The 14,538-nt window shown below is 39.5% G+C and overlaps 1 protein-coding gene and 1 long non-coding RNA gene across 2 annotated transcripts in view; both read right to left on the bottom strand.

Annotated features, from left to right (window-relative positions):
- The window catches only part of LOC139738934 (NACHT, LRR and PYD domains-containing protein 3-like), a 501,522-nt gene that overhangs the window by 199,535 nt on the left and 287,449 nt on the right, over positions 1-14,538 (bottom strand). The window lies entirely within an intron of this gene.
- Positions 8,006-9,637, bottom strand: LOC139738946 (uncharacterized). The gene is made up of 3 exons (XR_011711481.1): positions 9,437-9,637; positions 8,841-8,985; positions 8,006-8,095 (listed from the first exon to the last, which is right to left on the bottom strand). It is a non-coding gene; the product is annotated as an uncharacterized lncRNA (long non-coding RNA).

Raw genomic sequence — 14,538 nt, 5'->3', positions numbered from 1 at the left:
TTTAATGTATACTTTGTGTGTGTGTGTGTCTTTTTTTTTAAGATTATTCACACCAGGCTAAGCTGACAGAACTATAACTGTGAGTTTACCTAGTCAAATGAAAGGGTTTCGGCATTGCTTCTTACATATAGTATATTCCAGGCAGGTGATACAACGCTCACCTTCTTCATATTAGTTAGTAAAACAATGAAGAGTGCAAAAATACTGCATAAATATGCAGTGCAACTGTGGCCGTTGGCCGTTGGCCCTGCACGGGCACAGTCGCTTCCCCGTCCTGAATTTATGTACACACGCCAGGGCAAGTACATGATACAGGCAGGGTCTCCGACCCAATCGTCCGCGTTCAGAATAGACAACTCGGCGGTAATATCCGCTACCCATGACGATGTGTCATCGTCCATGATGGCCACCCTATCTATTATAATGTGGTCTGCACTCACTAATCTGATCTGATCTGATGATTACAGTATAGTTGACGAGTGACGACGATCGACAATGCGATGAAGAGAATGCGTAGTCGTACGAAGTATACGCAGCTAGCTACTAGCTCATGCGAACATCACTCACATTACACAAAACGTACTGTCCCGCGCTCAGCAAGCGATCGCGAGCAATCGAGATACTATAGCGCGATACATTGCTTTAGGGATGTCTTGCGCACACACACATTTCGCTTCGTAGCAACTTCGGAAGCGAGTTTACGTGCTGCCGCCCGCGGCTGAAATATGTCCATGTATCCTCGCGACTGGGTGTCTTTAAGACCATATTCTGAAAGAGCATAATTCAAGCTTTAAAATGTGGTATAATTCAAATCAAATGGGCTCTCCTAACCTATCTAAATATTGGAAAGAAAGCACAAACTCAGGAAAAGTGTGAACTGAGACAAGAGGCTCTGAAGTACAGTGTCTATTCAAGCGCTTAATCTTTACCAAACAGTGCTCGCTGTGCGATGAATGGGACAAAAAAAAAAAAAAAAACAGGAAGTAAACCACCAGAGTAACAACAATGAAGGGATTATTAGATTAAACTGAAATTAAGCATGCCTCATTAGCACATTTTGTTCATAATCAATGCCAACTTTCAAAGCAGTAGCGCTATCCTTTCTAAAGTTATTACAGTTGAAAATGAAGAGTGTGGACAAGGTTTTTCAGAAATGAAAAAGAGATTCTAAAGACACACCTAATCCCACTATTCTACCAAAAATGTTCGAGATAAACTGCTGAAAAAACACACTTTCCTGCCCGTTTTATGATACCAAATTTTAGCATAATGTAAAAGAAGACCCGCTCTTTTAGAAAATATGAAAAAGTCAAGTTCGGCTAGGTTGACCCATTTCACTTATTTTCAGTCCTCACGCAAAGTCAGTGTGTGCGACTTTATGTTCGTTTTGAGGTGCACGGTCACAATTGTTCTAACTTTCTCACCATGTAGAAGGAAATACATGGGAATTTCCGGTTTGGGCGGTCATTTTGGCGGCCATCTTGAATATCTCAAAACCCTCAAGGATGCAAGAGTTGCGTCATCCAGATTCGGATTCAGCCCCCTCGAAATAGGGCAAAACCATCAAAAAACATTGGGTGGACGGTAAAACAAGGTTAGGCCCAAAAAGCGGCTTTTTCACCCAGACTATAATTGAGCCAGGAAGACGGAGAAACTCTCGTTCACGCATTCATTAGCAGTAGGCTTGATTATTGTAATGGGCTATTGTTTGACTTGCCAGATTCACAGATAACCAAGCTTCAGCGTGCTCAGAATGCATGTGCGAGACTTGTGGCCAGTTATTCAAATGTGTCACATATCACACCCGATTTGATGAAGTTACATTGGTTACCTGTAAGGCGGAGAATGGTATTTAAGATTTTGTTACTTATTTATAAAGTACTGCATGGCCAAGCACCTGATTATTTATCAGAATTAATATCGATAAAATCATATCCATATTCGCATAATTTACGAAACACACAGGATAAGTTGCTTCTGAAGCAACCTCTCTTCAAAGCGAGAGTAATTTTGGGGAATTGTGCCGTCAGTTGTGCTGCTCCAAAACTATGGAATGAATTACCTAAGAAAATGAGGAAGGCCCCATCACTTGCTGTCTTCAAAATACACATAATGTCTTTGTTGAAAACTTACCTTTTTTTTTCTGAAGCCTTTGATTAATTTGTTACTCATTTTGTGTGTCTAATCAGTTACAATGTTAGGAGCTCTGTTACATCACAGCGCAGTAGAGTATATTGACATAGTAGCTGCGCTGCACAAATTTGTTTAATTATTATTATAAATTACATGAACCTATTGCACAGTCTTCATTTTCTTATGTGAAAGGCAAAACTGGATCTGAAATAATCAAATACTGAATGTCGGTAATTAAAGTCTTCACAGTACTAACTGAGCACTACCTTTTTCGGTTCGACAAAAGAGTTTAGGGACTCTAAGGCTTGAATCATCAACCCTTTTTTTCAGCAGTGGAAAGGAGTGGGAGTGGGGGCTCATTTTACCCCCAAAAAAGATGATAATACACCTTAAAGATAATATAAAGTTTTGGTACCTCAAAAGTTTCCCTGAATTTCCTTGTCTTAGTTTGTGTTTCAGGTTAAAGTACCTTTCATATCAGTAACACTGTGAGACTTACTCGCCCCAAAGTGCTCTCATGTTTTAGTAATCATACAATAATGGTTTCGTACCAGAGCCGCCGCCGTTCGACGGCGAGGTAGTACATGTATTGTACGAAACCATTTAACTGGGACCAGCAGCGGGCAGCCCCATACAAAACATGTGTACGCATAACTAACTGCGACCAGCAGCCCCATACGCATAGCGTAATCGGGCTTCGCATTGTAGCATTCAGGATGATGACAGATTTAGTATCGTGGGTAAATATCAACTTATAATCCAAAAATTTCTTCAATTTGAAGACTTACCAATTAAGTTGAAGTATTGAAAACAGGCTTCGGACAACGTTTGGTTTTGCCAATAATCCCTTTCTGTTCAAATTGATGACTGAATGTCACTCGGTCGAGAGGACCTTGGGACAGCTACATACTCTCTAAAAAAGAAAGAGTGAATTTTCACTCGATTTTCACTCCCCTTGGTAGTGACGTCAAGGATCACTAGAAGTGGAGTGAATTTCGAGTGAACAGAAATTTCACTCCAAAAGAGAGTGAAAAAAGTCGGAAATGTTTTTGGTGGGATGTTCACTCCTTTCTCACTCTAAATTCACTCCTGACGTATTTCACTCTTTTGTCAGTCGTTTTTCACTCCTTTCTCACTCTCAATTCACTCCTATTTATTTCACTCTTCTTTAACTCCGGAGGTTTTTCACTCCTTTTTCAATCTTTTTTCAATCCTTTTTCAATCTTTTTTCAATCCCAAACGGAATTACACTCTGTACATGAGCACACATCTCTATCACAGCACCTAGTGCACTAGTTATTCAACCCTGGAAGAAAAAGTGACAATGGTGATGAATTTGGGAATAATCTAGGTGGTCTGGAGCCATTTCTGGAATAATGAATACCAATCAAACTAATACAAACAAAAACAGCAAGCAACGTTCATAATATAGATATTTGTTAATATCAATGCATGTATTTTGAAGCCAACGATCCACCACTGGTAGCCCAGTGCATTGCCAACTTTGTGTTCCAGTTTTGAAAGTCATTTATACCCGAGCTGGATCAATACATGAAACTGAATAAATATAAGCTAGTAATCCAATTGGCTGTTGTTTCATTCTTTCTTATTAATTTATTCTTTCTTTAAGTAGCATTAAGGGGGATATAAGAAGATAATGTACTAAATGCTACGCATGATATGTTTTTTTTTAATGAGCTGATTCTCTATATTAAATAAATGTGTGATGTCCACTGGATCACCTGAAATAAAAAAAAAAGGAATATACCTCTTTAAATATCTAAACTTCAACTACAGAGCAGTACACCATTACAAACAGTCTTCATGTGCTGAGTATCTGGTTTTCCATGAATTATGTGGCCAATAATAATTACACATATTTTTATCATTTAAGAACAACTGTCACCATAATCATCACAAGGTCCTTGTAAATATGCTATTCTAGCTGTCATTCCCAAAGCTCTACAAATGAAGAGTTTGTTTGCAAAAACTGATAAGTCCATATGTGCCAAATGGAGATATTTGCGATTAAAGGTCAAGAAAAATACAGAGAATAATAAGAAAATGTTTGCTTCTTTTGATCATAACTACAAAAATGTACCTTTATATGTAGTGACCAATATATAATTCAAAAGGTATTATTTTGTACTTTGTGACAGAGACCGTACTTCAAAATCTTAAAAAGTGGACATATCGGTTTTTGCGAACAAACTCTTCAAATATTAGCATCACACATTTCCCTGAAAATATGCCAAATTCATAAAGTTTGTGCAAAAGTGAAACATTTTACAAGTACCCTTCCTGAACATGTTTAATTTTCGACTACAAGTGAATGTAATTATTGCATGTTCAATGATAAGCTACAAAAGACTTGCAAAATATAGTCACCATTATCTATATTATAATACAAAAAAATTACACATGTACCAGGAATTGTGATTGCTTTGAAAAATTGACAAAAATACAGAAATTTTCAATACTGCATGGTTAATCAAGTTTGGATCCTCTGTCATGTAACACAGTGATGCTCTACAAGTACATTGCACAAATACCTAAACATACTCGATCAGAGAAGCATGGTCGTGACTTTAAGTAGGCTTTAGGTGGGGTATTTATGTAGATGATAGAGCCAGAGATGGGCCTCCCTGAAACCCCCCAGACCTCGGCCATCAACCGTGCGATCATTACAAAATCCACACACAAATTGCCTGTGACATAATCTATAACACGGTAATGTTGATTTTCAACAACAACAAAAGTCACTTGGCTAAATTATGCTAATTTGAGCATGAAATCAGACCATTTGCCATAACTAAAGTTCCAAAAAGGCACATTTTTTGTTTTTTTGTGTAAATATTCTTTCTAGCGTCCATAGCAAATGAAAGAGAAAAAAAAAACTGTGCCATCAGAAAATTCTGAAGTATCTATTTTTTTCTCTTTACTCATGTATTTCTTTGTTTCTTACTTTTTGTTTTTTATTGCCTTTTCAATGAAATTTGTCAGCGACACGTCCAGCATGAAAATAATTATGTTATTGATTACAATCAATAACCCCCAAGATAATCATGCCTTCATGAAATTTGGCATGGAGTGTCAAAGGGGAGGGGGGCTCGTAGCGCCCCCCCCCCCCTCAACCGGGCCTACTATTTATGGAAAAAGAATTGCAATCAATACAGTTGACACAACATGTATCATATCATTGATCTTCTTCACCTAAATAAGGCATCATTGTACAATATTGAACACTTGTAATCCTTCCGCGTTTTGCCAGATGTAGCAACAACTAATGCATGCAAACTGAATTTCTTATAGAGTGATTTCATGTGACGTCATGTCGGCCACCATAATTGAGGCTTCCATAGCAAAGGCGATCAATATTCATTTTGCATGTCTCTCTAACAAAGGTGTTCTTTTGCCTTAGGTTTCCCTGAAGTAAACATTGCTGCAGCTTTTGTATGCAGTCTTGATTTCTAGTCAGTTTAGGCAATTGACTTCATTAGGCTACGTTCACATAGAAGTACAGTGTATACGGTATACGCTATTCGCTATTCGCTATTCGGGCACCCAGTACACCATCACCCTCACCGTCAACTTGTCATCCCATGCAGTGAGGATTTCTTCCTCCTACATCCCAGCAAATCTTATTAACAATTTCTAAACTGCATCAGAATGTCAGTCTACATGCTTATTTTGCTAAAGGGCAAATCCAGACCAAAATTGTCATTATTTCATAAACGTGAGACGGTATACGCTGCAGGAAAATCGAACAAGCTCGATTCCCACTTTGCTACACTATTCTATGCTATTCGGTACATTCAAATAGTGCCCTCTTATGTGAACCAGTGTTAGGAAATCCTATCGTTCGATTCAAGCTATTTGCGTGCCCTCGAAAACGAGCCCCGAATACCCAAATAGTATACTTCTATGTGAACGCAGCCTTATGGTGGGCAATTGTGACATCACTGCTAACACTCTATATCAAAATATGATTGTCAGTTGCAGGTTATCTTCATAATTTGTTATAAGGTCAAGGGAAGAATTATCCATAAGATTGACTTGGCACATTAGTGAACTAATCTATTTGGCTCCATTTTCTCTAATGCCGTGGATTTATCAATGATGGGCTGCAGATGTTTCGTGGAAAAAGAAGTTGAACCAATTGAGCTTCTACCCACAAGTTTTTCAAAGTACAGTACATCAATTACATAAAGGTGAACATGTACAAAATAACTCTGGGTCCCGTAACCCTAGGGATCAATGATTCCCATCAATTTTGTTTTATTTTTTTTTATAGATTTTTCCCTCTACTCCAAAGAAGATGGATGCAATAAATTTGAGCACATGCATATTGTACTGCATCACTGTTAATCAAAGGGGTGACAAATGTATGTGGTAACTTAATCACAACATGGAGACATGATCTTCATCCCAAGAGCATGGATGACCATTGGATGATTCTACTATTTAGCAGCTATTTGTAGCATCCCCCCCCCCAAAAAAAAAATGAGGGAAAGAAAAAATACATACGAGTGTCTGTCAACAGTTTTCTCTCTTGAATATTAGACCATAAAAAGGTTTTATTAAATAATTGCCTGGAGAGAAGGGGGTGCTTAATCATGAGCGCAGCCAGATTCGTATCATGCGGAATGCCAAGCTGTGTGTGGCCAAACATTCTTTCATATGCTTGGAACACCTTACAGATGAATGTATTGATTAACATGTGGCCATGAAGAGGAGATTTTTTCTTGACTATATAAGTCAAAACTATTTTCAGTTACTAGTATATACAACAATCAACAATTTAAAGCATTAACAATCACACATTCTATGCAACAAACTCTTTTCATCGGCGAGCCCTGTTCTACTTTTAATGTTGAAGTGCTGCAGTACATCCTGGTAACAGCTTCATGCTAAACTACCGCTGAGCCTGATGAGGCTGACTCTTCAACAAGAATGTAAGTTCCAACGTCAGAGGAGCATATACTGTATCTCAAAAGAGGAAAAAGCAAGGGTATTTAGACCTATATACCGATGGTAGCTGTCTCTTCTCATTGGGCTTCTAATCTAACGATGGAATGGCGCTCGGTCAGGGGCTTGGTGGGAGCTGCAACTACTCTCTCTCTCTCTCTCTCTCTCTCTGCCTGAGGTGATGAGTGGTGTCATAGCTCCTCAAGGTCTTCAAACAATACTCAATGAATCCATGATCCTTGCCATACAGGTATACTCCTGAAATATAAGAATGCATTGTAAGTCAAAGCTTTTTCTTGAGTCTCAACAAATTTGACTTTGGCACAGAGTTGACTATAACTGATGAAGATCTGATAGCAGTAGAAATACATGTAGTGGCATTCTTATGGACGAAAACGAGAATAGGTTTATTATAAATGAACGGCGCAACTGGCATGTTCGAACTTAAGTTACATTACGTTACGTTGAAGTTAACGGTTATCGAACCTAAGTCATGGAATCAGGCCAATCTGCACACAACTTTATTAGACATCTATGAGAAGGTACATCAAAGATTATAAAAAGTCCCCACATTGCCTGTATATTTGCACCATGAGTTAATTAAGCAATAGATGCAATTTCCCTGTAAAGGCCATTTTTTTTTTTTTTTTTTTGGGGGGGGGGGGGGTCATGCCCATAACCTGAAAAACTTTGGGTCCTTGCCCCCTAACTAAACAAGGATGATCAACTCCTCGTTTGGTTGCTTCATTCTGTCCACTAGCTCTTGAGGAAAGTTGAAAATGTTGAAGTTTTTGCAAGCTAGATGAATAAGATACCATGTTACAAGGTATGTCACTTAAGCTTTCTGCTAAAGAGGGCTAAAAAAAGTTGTAGATCACATAAACTTACGAGTATAAACTTACATGTCCTTTTGCACCTTGTGTGGTGTCTCACAAAGTGGGGTACTGCATCGCAACAGCCTTGGCTACAACATCCTTTGCTCACTACTTGGTATCTGAATTTAAAAAGAAAGCAAGAAGAATGTTAATCATATTCTAGGACGCAAATATATAACATCAAAAATTTGGCCCTCATTTCAATCTTTTAAGGGGCTGAACTATTTTTTTTTCTTGGCATTAATTTCTATTGCTATTCAGTACCACTGTTTCAAGTACATTTATTGCTACTTGAGCCAGATATCAGTTAATACATATGAACATTTCATGCAGATAGGTTAAGTGTGAATGTGCACAGTTAGTAGAAAAATTTATACAAGATGTGATTATCCATTGAACTTCATGGCACATCAACTCCCACTTTTTTATTAATCATTGTGATGATTAAATCATAAGTATATAGGACTATTATCAAATCAATATACATGTGGCCCGATGGGGCTACCAAGAAAATAAGTCAGCGCGGAGTCTTGTACGTACACTCTGTTTACATGTCTCATACAAGTATACCAGTCTTTATTTTTAAATCTGTAACCATCACTTCATTAACAATGTTATACTTACCGGTCCCTTCTACTTTCTTTTTTTTTTTTTGGGGGGGGGGGGGGAGGGGGGGGGGGGCAAATTTTAGTCTGCTTTTCTCTATACTTGAGAAAAAATGAACAGGCAAATTACATGGTTATATATTGGATGGAAATGTAGTACAAGACATGACAATGGGAAACTGGTATTCCAGACCAATTTTCAATAATTATGATAATATAATATATGAATAATAATAATATTTTAAATAATTGAACTTACGCTGTACAGTTTTCTGCTTCCATTTGCAACAACAAATATGCTGCAATGATCTGGGTGTGCAGATGTCTCCTCGGAACAGTCAGAACTCCTTCCCTCAGCTTTTGAAGTATCTCTTCCCCCTTGAAGTGATGTGTGTGTTGAATTCCTGGGCAAATAAGTAAAGTTTAATGGTTTTATGAATAATACAAATGGCATGAGGATAGTAGGTTCCTCCAGTTTACATTATAAACTTGAAGAGCAAAATCATTTAACATACATATTTGACATAAGCAACAGCTCTACTTATACAACTCAAGACTGACCATAACATGGTTTTCACTTCTGTCGATATGGCAAGTACACGGTACATATTTTTTTTAAATACAAGTACTAACCTGTTAAGAAATTCATTTTCAGATGGAAGGACAGCTCCAAAACTGCTCTATGAAGTATCTTGAAAATCATTTCCTCAAACAAAATAAAGCCAACCAAGCATTCAGTCTCTTAATGTAGCCTCTTATGTAATTATCAAGACTCTAGAATGTAAAATAAATATAAATCAATTTCAAACTAGTCTCCCTTCATTAATCATAGTGGAAAACAACAGAATAGCTTACAGCAGGGTTAATGCAATGGAAGTCCATATCTCAGAGGCTCCTTCGCTGATGTTGGCCCGGTGTTTCCAGCATTCGTCAACCCTGAATTCAATGGCTAGTCGTTGACCACATCTGGTACTTTGCAATCTGGTGATCTGCACCCTCTTCGTGTGACAGAGACTGTACAGCTATCAATATCTGTCTTTGTTCTCCAAATGATGACCCCTACACTGAGTTCCTTTAAATCACCATCACTCCCAAAGAGCTGTCATGTCTACGTCTTTATCTGGAGGAAAGTATGAAAACACAAGGTTCAGAAATGGATTTAGAACTCATTTCCACAAGACAATACTTATGCAATTGTTTTGTCCACGCAAATACTAAGTGAGCACCAATACAAAGGCTAGTAGGCCTAATTACTTTTTTAGCTACATCAGCATATTTAATGTTAGAATTAAAGACCCAAAGATGATCTCTGCCAAATTTCAATACCGGTACCTAAGGTCACCTGTAACTTTCATAAAAAAAACAATGTTGAAAATAGTACCAGTCATCGTCTGCTACAAGGGGGATCGATCTCCATGATGTGTGAGCACGCTGATCTTTGAACAGCTAGAAGTGTGATGTCACAGTGGACCAACACTTAACACGAACAGTACACGCATCATACTTCTTACCTAGTACATTGTACAGTAGTAGATGATCACGACACATGACGTGGGGGCTAGTGTACGTGGTATATTCTCCCAGCTGTTTGGATGCTCGAATGTAGCGGCAAATAAAAGTCCTTTTTACTACATACAGTGTAAATAATGAACAATAATCATAAATCACCAAATTTCACCATTCTTTATTACCGTACTGATCGAGATCACCATCTAATCTGGCAACACAGACCAGTGTCAGTGATTCGGCTGTCAACTCAACAATAGCAATGTAGAGTACGTGTCTGGCGCTAGGCGCTTCTAATCTATTGCTTTAATTAGCACAGCTTAGTAACAGTTAAAGTTCGAAGCACAGCTTAGTAACAGTTAAAGTTCGATCTCTACACTCGACCACAGTAATCTCTGTGTGATGATTAACTATAGCCGGGTATAGGGCCTACACAGCCCAGTCGCTGAGCGGCTGTACATTAAGACGTACGTACCTACGTACAGCGACTGGGCTGTTTATAGTTATGTGTGATGATATTATGCTTACGAATGTCAATTCAATGGCTAACGACCAACGTTTCATTCATCACTCATTTTTTTTTTTTTTGTGTGTGTGTGTGTGTGTGGAATAGTTCAAGCCCTAGATCCCAAAGTGTACAATTAAACTAAAGTCTAAAGACTCAACGTATAGATCCCAACAGTAACACCTAGTGTGTACCAGTTGAGTTTCGGCCTCGGATTCTAGCTGTTCGTAAGGTGTTCACTTCTATGGTATGACCAGCCCCATTTAGCTAACTGTGCCACGGGCGGCCCGGGGTTATTCGTATAGAACCCTAAAGGTAACTTACTTATGGTCGTTTACGGAGAGGTATAACGTTAGACTAGCCCGTAATGCTGAAAAAACTCAACAAGTTCTAATTAGATCGATCTATGGTTTGCTTACCTTCAAAAATGTGCATAATATCTCCGCCCCACTCAATTTGAAGGCAGACATTTTCTCACGTCCATCACGACATCCAGGCTCAGATTCTCACGATTGCACTTACACGCACGTAAATCTGTGATCCTATGCATAATGCACGCACAGCTAGCACACAGCACGCAATTCTCGCTATCGCCAATGACGTAAAAAGTACCCGGATGTTGATTTAAGCGTCATTTACGGTGCATTATGGGATAGTCCGGTAGCAAAGTCACTTCCGTTCGTACGCGCGTGAGACGTGACTAATGCTATTTACACACACAACCGACTGTATTTTACGTGTACTTCCGGTTTTCTCGACTTGAATTACATCTTTAATATGATTTGAAATTTCTCCATTCTTAATTGCTGTTAATACAACTATTAGTTGTTGCTGCGTAGCTGCCATGTGTTGTTCGCACGACAATAAATGAAAAAAAATCTGCAGAAATAGGACCCTTACTGGCATGCGAGACGTGACGTGGCAGCGTGGGTGAAGTTTGCGGGTGATTCCACAGCGCAGTACGTGCACGCGCGACTTACTAGTAGTGGTAGTAGCACTAGGTAGTAGTGCCTACGTACATTGTACGTACTAGTACTTACTTGGAAGAAATTGCTTCGGAGACAGGATAAGTTCGAGATCACTGTTCGTTCGCGATTGTGTTCACGACATTTCGACAGAGAACAAATAGATAAAAAAGATGGGCATTCCATGACGATATACTGTATATCCAGGAGGGTGAATATTTTCCAGCATATTTTCAGCGTATGCAGAGATGACTGATCTGTGATGTGCCAAGCAGTACGCTGTACCGGTATAGTTAGCTTATGCGCTGCGTGCAGTGGTGCATGCTATAATGCAAGGCCGGCCGCCGGCGGGGACTACACAGTGTACGAGTATGACAATCCTGGCCACTCGCTGGCTCGGGCGGTACAGCGGCCTACTGTACTACAGTAGTATCCGTGGTCGGCGCTGCGCTATAGGTAAGGTCCCTCGGATAGGACATAAAATGGAGGTCCCGTGTATGAGAGAGTCACAGCTCATGCACGTAAAAGATCCCGCTTCATTCATTCATCGCAAAGAGCAGGGTGTCTAACCCGGTGAAGTGGTCCCACCCCACATCCAACTGGACCCCATGGAAGACCAGCTTAGTGTAGCTGAATATGGGCTATCCAGCCATCTTCACAGATGGAAAATGGACAACAACAACAAGGACAACAACAAAGGTACACGTACGCGCACGCTAGCGTTGTGCAAATTATGCCCCGCGCCGGAAGTGCCCTTGCTACCAAGTGCACTAAATCTCGACGAGAAAGCCACATCCGGGTACTTTTTACGTCATTGGCGATAGCGAGAATTGCACACAGTCCACGCACAGGCGACGCGTCGCTGTTCAGGTAAACCTGCCCGCGCCCAAGCCAGGGGAAATTGCGGCTGGTGATTGGCTTAGAGTAAACACATGACAGGGGAATTCTCAATTTCTATTGGCCTAGCCAAATGCGTTTAATTATGTATTCACTCGGAATTCACTCGGCGTAATTTTCACTCGGAATTCACTCGGCGAATGGGTTTCACACAAATTTCACTCGTTACAAGAGTGAAATTCACTCGACAACGAGTGAAAGTCACTCTTAATTGAGTGAAATTTTATTCACTCCTTCCGAGGAGTGAATTATTCACTCGAAATTTTTTAGAGAGTACACTGAATAAACGGCCAGCGCATGCGCACACATCACATGCGCACAAATTTCAAATCCATGAACGGATAAGATGTTTGTGTGCGCATGCGCTGGCCGTAGTATTCAATGTATTTAGCTCTCCCAAGGTCCTCTCGACCGAGTCACATTGAGTCATCAATTTGAACAGAAAGGGAAATGTGAAAGTCTCGAAAATTGCATCAACATCATTTGTAAACACGTCTCGACGGGAAATGTAAAAATTCTCAAGTTTGCCGGGAATTGTAAATTACATGTACCTCAACGGTATTACGTACCGATGGTATATAGATAATGTCGATGTCTAACAAAACTGCTGAACCTTTACCGTTATCATTTTATTGTAAACTGCAAAACAGGTTTTTGACCAAACTTGACAGATGATATCTTTATGGTGATATAATCTTAAAATTTGTTTAAATAAGCCCCCCCCCCCCCCCCCCCCCCGGCGAAGGAGGGGAGGGGAGGGAGTTGAAGCCTCAGATTCCCTAAAGTCTGGAAATGTGTAAATTTTTTAGTCCTATCAAAAAGAGCTAACTTAGTGCTTTGAAGACTTTAATGACTGAAATTTCATGATAGATTATGGCAGATCCAGGGGGAATCGGGAAGAGGAGGGGGTAAGGGAAAGGAGAGATTTTATCTATTTATTTTGTTATGTTTTCAGCATCCTCCTGAAAAATCTAAGACGAATTTTCACCAAACATGGCAAATAACATTTTTATGGTAATCCGATCTAAATGTAAAAGGAGCCGCCCTCCCCCTTCCTCCAATACCGCTGAAGGAGGGGGGGGGGGTGGGGGAGTTAAAGCCTCACAGTCTGGAGTTTTGTATCTTAGTCGAACCAAGTAAAGAAAGGCTATATCAGTGCTATGAAGACATTAATGACTAAAATTTCACGTTTGATTATGGCGGATCCAGGTGTGTGTGTGTGTGGGGGGGGGGATAAAAGGGAATATGGTACATTTTCAGCATCTTTTTGAGAAATCTATGACGGGTTTTCACAAATGACATATAGCATCCTTAAAGTGACATGATCTTATTTTAGTTACAATGAGCCCTTCTCCCCCATACCGGCGAAGGGTTGGGGGGGGGGGATGGGGGTGTTGGAGCCTGAGAGTCCTTAAAATATGGGATTTTAAAGACAGAGCTAATTTGTGATCCTGCACCTCAAAACAAACAAAAAGTGGCCAGACATGAATTTTAAGTTTTAAAATGATGTATAACTCAAATCAAATGGACTCTTCTAACCTCTCTAAATATTTGAAAGAAAGCACAAACACAGGAGAAAGTGAGAACTGAGAAAAGAGGCTCTAAGTACAGTGTCTATTCAAGCGCTTAATCTTTACCAAACCGTGCTGGCTGTGCGATGAATGGGACAAAAAACAGGAAGTAAACCACCAGAGTAACAATAATTAAGAGATTATCAGATTAAACTGGAATTAGGCATGCCTCATTAACACATTCTCTCCATAATTAATGCCAACTTTCAAAGCAGTAGCACTATCCTTTCAAATGTTATTAGAATTGAAAGTGAAGAGTTTGGACAAGCGTTTTCAGAAATGAAAAAGGGATTCTAAAGACACACCTAATCACACTATTCTACCAAAAATGTTTGAGATAACTGCTAAAAAAAACACACTTTCCTGCCCATTTTATGATACCAAATTTTAGCATAGTGTAAAAGAGGACCCGCTCTTTCAGAAAATATGAAAAAGTCTAGTTCGGCTAGGTTGACCCATTTCACTTATTTTCAGTCCTCACGCAAAATCAGTGTGTGCGACTTTATGTTCGTT

This window comes from Diadema antillarum, unplaced genomic scaffold (assembly GCF_040938485.1).
Source record: "Diadema antillarum isolate AM-2024a unplaced genomic scaffold, OU_Dant_1.0 seq00000775_RagTag, whole genome shotgun sequence".
In the NCBI taxonomy this organism is placed as follows: domain Eukaryota; kingdom Metazoa; phylum Echinodermata; class Echinoidea; order Diadematoida; family Diadematidae; genus Diadema; species Diadema antillarum.
The sequence above is the reverse complement of the archived record's forward strand: the minus strand, read 5'-3'. Positions and strand labels throughout refer to the sequence as shown.